Here is a 6,389-nt window from a genome sequence, read left to right as displayed (position 1 = left end):
CTGCAGCTAGAGCGATTTTTGGCCTGCATCGCCGTTCTAGTGCCTCAAACCTTCTTCTATCCCTCCATTGGCTTCCTGTACGGAAGAGGATAATGTTTAAAGCCATGACCTTAGCCCACAAAGCCCTGCATGCCAATGGTGCAAAATATCTCCAGAAGAGACTGGATTTTTACCGGCCTACACGATCCCTAAGATCGGAATCTTTAGCTCTGGCAGTGGTGCCACGTATAAAAAGGGCTCGACTGGGCGGTCGGTCCTTTAGATTCCTTGCCCCCCAGCTATGGAACTCCCTACCGTTATCCTTGCGGACCACATCGAATCTGCTTGCCTTCAGGAAAGGCTTAAAAACTTGGTTGTTTTCTGGTTAGAGCGTTTCTCTTTTTTGGTTTCTGTCTTTTTATTGTTATGTTTTCCAGTTCTTTCTTAAGGTCTGGAGCACAAAGCGCCGGGACACTCCTTTGGAGTAGCCGTTGCGCTATAAAAGTCCCTTTTAACATAACATAACATAACATAAAGTTTATTGCCTTTCTGAAAAGTACTCATCTGAGGCCTCTCATATTGAGAGCAGTATATTTTTTATGCCTGTTGGTTCTAGAAATAAAATAACAATATCTTTTGATGTAAAAACAATTGGCCTGGAGTTCAGTCTTTGAGTGTGTGAAACCTTTTGCTGACTGAGTGTGTACAACAAATGCTTTACACTGTCCTCTGGTACTGCCTTACTGCTCGCCCAAGCTACCACTTTAGAGAGTAAGGTCACACCTGGCTTTAACCTCTGTTACACCTCTGGGGTTTGTGGACTCTATACACACTGTACCTTATTCTGGTCCAGTATATATAGAGCCACTTTCTCACAGCTGGCATAACTGATGTCCCTGTCAAGGGAAAAGATTAATCGAAGAGTAAATCGACTGGATCTTTTCCTGAAAGAAGCTAGATAAGTCTTCACATAAAGAGGCTGAAGGGAGAACAGTACTCCTTATGGCTTGTGGCTTTATAAAGCTCTGGACAATCTTAAAAACTTCTTTTATAGAGTTGTCAGAGGTTTTGATTTGATTGGCCACGCAGTCCCTAATAGTGTTGCGTTCAAGTCTATGGAATTTTTTTAAGAGCTGTTCTATATATGCCTTTGGCCTCTGAGTTATAATTTTTCCTCCAGGCACGCTCCATAAACTTTTTTCCAAGCGAAGTTCAGTCGTAAAGTAGGGGGCTGAGGGTTTCTTCCTAGCCAGTTACATAGGGCCTGATTCACAGAATGAACTTAAGACTCAATCCTAAACTTACTACTATTTTGGTATTCACAGAATGCACTTACTACTTTTGGCATTCACAGAATGAACTTACTACTTTTGGTATTCACAGAAGTTAGGATTTTGTCTTAAATTTGTCTTAAAACAGACTTAAGACAAAATCCTAACTTCTGTGAATACCAAAAGTAGTAAGTTCATTCTGTGAATGCCAAAAGTAGTAACTGTATTCTGTGAATACCAAAATAGAAGTAAGTTTAGGATTGAGTCTTAAGTTCATTCTGTTAATCGGGCCCTCAGTCTTAATTGGAGCTACTTTGTCCAATGCAGACGTAATTTAGCCATTAAAGGCACAAGCATCATGACTGAGTTTTCCAGTTATTAACGGGAGGGTATTCTGTAGCTCAGGACCCATGGACTCCATAGATCAAACTATTCCTTCTGAAGGAGTGCCCTTCTGCATGGCCACGGTCCGGGCGCAGACGGGCGCGGACGGGCACAGACGGGCTTGCCTTAGGCAGCGCCCGCTGCGCGTGTCCGCTGTGAATCCTCTTCAGCATGGCTCTTTTATCTAATTTCCACCCCCAAGAAATGAGGAAGCCGAGGGGAGGAGCCATGTCCCTCTGCAACAATCGGCAAATCAGCTGCGGCAGGACGGGGGCAGGCACAAGGTAAAGTGCAAAATGCAAATGCAAGCGTAAAATTCCTATTTAAAAATAACAATGCTCAGATTAAAATGGTGATAAACTATGCTGACAGCGCTAAACGTAATAACATAAGCCAGTCTGCCAAGGTACATGCACTGCTACTAACCGCTGCGCAATGGCATTTCAGGATGTCTACGCTGACGCTAAGTTGTTAAACGTAGCGCAGAGGGAAATGTAAGGCTGTACCACATTCTTGTGAATATGGTGCAGCCTTATGTTTTTGAAGTGGCGAAGCGTGTCGTTAAGCCAACTGGGCTAACAACATGCTCTGCCACTTCATTGTACATATCCCCATATCACTTTTAATGAATACATACCTAAAGCATGAAGGTATAGCACACTCATTTGCAATCAGCATATTTTCCATTGACATGGCCACAAAATATCCCACTGATTTGCTACCTACTGATAAAATGATGTAGTGTACAATATATAAAAATTGAGTTCTTGCAAATAGATTTCATATGCACATCCCCACGTAAAGTGTTCTTATTTGTTTTGCTCCTATTTTAATCTTTTTTTGCATCACACTTCTGAATTACAAAACAAATTTGCATTCGTAATTCCTGATATAGTTTGAAATATCTGTGCTATTCATGCGCGGCGATACAAAAAATTTGCTAAACCTATTTAGCGATAAATATCGCTAGTTGTGGATAATATGCCCCACAGTGTCTCTAAACCATATAGAATGCCAAAGAATAAGAGGAGCTGCTTTTATCTAGTTGGTTATATAGGGGATGTTTTGCTCCTAGTGTAATTTAAATTTGGAGCAGCTACTATGTAATGTAATGTAATGTAAGTGCCAATTTATAACGCGCGGCAATCGCTCCAAGGAGCATCTAGGCGCCCAGAAAGGACCACCAGGTGTTAGGTAGTTCCTATGCTTACTTAACCGAGACCCGAATTACACTAGGCTTCTGGCAGTCATATCTTGTAGATTAAAGATCCAGGTTTTTAGATGTTTACGGAAATCTATTTCTTTATCCAGTAATCTCAACTGGGGGGGAAGAGTATTCCATGCTTTTGCTCCCAGTACCGCCAGGGATTTACCCCCTCGAGTTTTAAGTCTGAAACTTGGGACGGTAAGCAGGTTGGCCGTTGAAGAACGCAGTGCTCTGGTTGGACAGTATCTGCTGAATTTTTTCCTCAGGTAGGATGGGCCTAAGTTGTGAACAGCTCTAAAAGTAATTAAGAGTACTTTGAACAAAACCCTTTTTGTAATAGGCAGCCAGTGTAATGCCTTAAGGGCTTTGGTTGCAGATGATCTTTTCGGCCATTTTAAAACCAACCTCGCAGCTGCATGTTGCACCATCTGAAGTTTGTGTGTGACAGCTTTATTTGTACCAGCGTAGAGGCTATTGCAGTAATCGATGCGTGATGTTACTAGTGCAACCGTAACTGTTTTCCTTGCTTCAAGGGGCAGAAGATCAAAGAACTTTCTCAGTCCCTTTATTACCCCAAAGCACATGCCTGCCACTCTAGCCGCTTGTTGTCTAAAAGACAGGTCAGAGTCAAAATGCACCCCCAGATTACGGACCAAGTTGGTTGTATGAGGTGGTATTTCAGCTTTTTCTGGCCACCATAATCGTGGGATGAACTCATTATTTGGGCCTATAGGCATGATCTCTGTTTTGCCTGTGTTGCATTTCAGATGGTTTAGACGCATCCATTCAAAGGTGGCCGTTAGGCAACCTTTTAGATTTTCCTCCCAGGCTTGGTTATCCTTGTCCATTACCAGGATAAGTTGTGTGTCATCGGCATAGGCTATGGCGTCTATGCCAAATGACGAAATCAATTTTATCAGGGGTGCAGTATAAACATTAAACAGGGTCGGGCTCAGGCTCGAACCCTGCGGGACTCCCGTCAACAGCGCTTTTTCACTGGAGCAGAATTCCCCCACGGTCACCACTTGCCTCCTGTCACTTAAAAAGTTTCTTATCCACTCAAGCACTGTCCCTGTGACACCAGATGTTATTAGCCGGTCTAATAGGATGGCATGTGAGACCGTGTCGAAGGCCGCCGATAGGTCTAATAAAATCAGGACGGCCTTCTTGCCTTGGTCTAGGGCTGAGCGGATAGTTTCTGTGGTGAACAGGAGGGCCGATTCGGTGGAATGTTGGACCCTGAAACCTGCCTGGTTGGGGTGCCATGCATCACTATCTTCCAAGAAACGAGTAAGTTGTTTATTTACAATTGACTCTGTGACTTTACACAGGGCCGGAAGTAGTGAGATGGGTCGTAGGTTCGACAATGTGGTGGGGTCAGGGAGTTGTTTTTTTTGCAGTGGTTTCACCGCTGCCAGTTTCCACTCTGGGGGGACTTTGGCTGTGGACAGTGAGGTGTTGACAATGGCATTTATTATTGGGTTGGCGGAAGGAAGGTTCAACATTGATTTCCAGAAACTATCTTCCAATTTTTATATCCCTCCTACATTAACATGACCTACACTCGGTAAACAACCTATACAACGCAACTTTTACAACGCACTACCATTACAACAAAACTTTTACAACGCAAGTGGTTTTACAACGCATGCTTTTATAACGCATGCTTTTACAACGCAAGCACCTTTACAACGCAATTACCTTTACAACGCAAGTATTATGTTTTTTATTAAATTTTTTAAATATTTTTTTAAATAAATTATTACATTATATTTGTGATTTTTTTATTTGTTCTAGTTAAAAATAATTTTATTTTGTGAAGTTGTTTTATTAATGTTTTTAAGTAATAATTGTTAAAAACACTCCAGTATTTAGAAATCATAATTTATTATTATTAATAAAATGTAATATTTTCAACAAAATAGTTATAAGAGTGTTCACATTTATTTCAAGTATTGTTATTAAACTCAGGAATTAAATATAATTATATAGATTATTTAATAAAATATATTTCTAATTTTATTTTTAATTTGTATAATTATATGGTAAAAATACTACAGTATTTTGAAATAAGACTTTGGTAATAATAATTTAAAAAAAGAGTATTAATATTAACAAGTATATTGAAATTGTTATTGTTTTGTAACAAATAGTTTTAAGAGAGAGCAAATATTTAAAAAGATTTGTAGAAGAACTTAGGTTTTAAATTTAATTATATAGTTTTAAAAAAAATATATATGTAGTAGTAACTGAAATTTTTTGGAAATAATACTCTAGTATTTTTTTATTAAAAAATTATATTGGGTACATTTTGAAATGTATTCTTAATTTTAACATAAATAATTATTATATTTAAATATATATAAAAAATTAGTGCACATTTATTATAATACTTAGGTATTAAAATTATTATTAAAAATGATTTAAAAATAAATTAAAATATTTTATACATTTTTAAAATGTATTAAAAGTGAAATGCTAAATATATATATTTATTAATGAATTATTTTGTTGTTAAAATATTTTTAAATAATTTTAATAATAAAGTTCACACGCTTTTACATTGTTTCCAATGGTAAAAATTGCCCTTTATTTATTTCCATATATGAAGCAGTTTGTCCCGCGGAACTGAAAAGGAAGGTGTTAAAGAAGAAGAAAGGGGATGTTTTGAAAGGAAATGGAATTAGCATACAGGTAAGGATAAAATTACATTATTTTACAAGTAATAACATTGAATTTAGATGTATAGATAAATTAAATTATTTTAAAAAACAAGATCACAAAGGGCTCGATTCCGATCCGGTAAAAAAATCCACCGTACGATTCGTATTCGTAGCCCTTTCCATACGAATCGTACCCGTCTGTCCGAGTCGCGTAGTACGATTCGCATTCCGTGAATCAGTCCGAATCGCCGCGATCCGTACGTATTGCAAGGCTGAGACTGTGAACCGTACGACTCGTACACACGCCGTACGACCCGACGAGTACGATCCGGACCGGGGAATCAGGACGCGATTCGTACGGTCCACGTCAGGTAAGGGCGATTTGTACGGAAAAGCGCACGATTACATACACCTCGTACAGCGCGTACCCCCCATGATTGCAGGGGTACGGCACGTACCCCTGCGATCATGGGGTGTACGAGCCGTACCCCCATTGTACGATCGGTGTACGAGCCGTACCCCATGTACGATCGGTGTACGAGCCGTACCCCCATTGTACGATCGGTGTACGAGCCGTACCCCCATCGTACATGGGGTACGGCTCGTACACCGATCGTACAATGGGGGTACGGCTCGTACACCGATCGTACAATGGGGGTACGGCTCGTACACCCCATGATCGCAGGGGTACGGTGCGTACCCCTGTGATCATGGGGGTACGCACCTTACCCGGGGGGCCGTTCCGTACCTGTTTCGGCACGAACTCTGCTTTTACGGCTGTTTTCAGCTCCCGCAGAAAAAGGGTCGTACGGTGCGTACTCGACACGTATCGTACTTGCTGGGTCGTAAAAACCAGCCACGAACCGTACAGATGTCGCGTACAGC

Source organism: Lissotriton vulgaris, chromosome 1_1 (genome assembly GCF_964263255.1).
Source record: "Lissotriton vulgaris chromosome 1_1, aLisVul1.2, whole genome shotgun sequence".
NCBI classification, from domain to species: Eukaryota; Metazoa; Chordata; class Amphibia; order Caudata; family Salamandridae; genus Lissotriton; species Lissotriton vulgaris.
Note: the sequence above shows the minus strand (reverse complement) of the source record.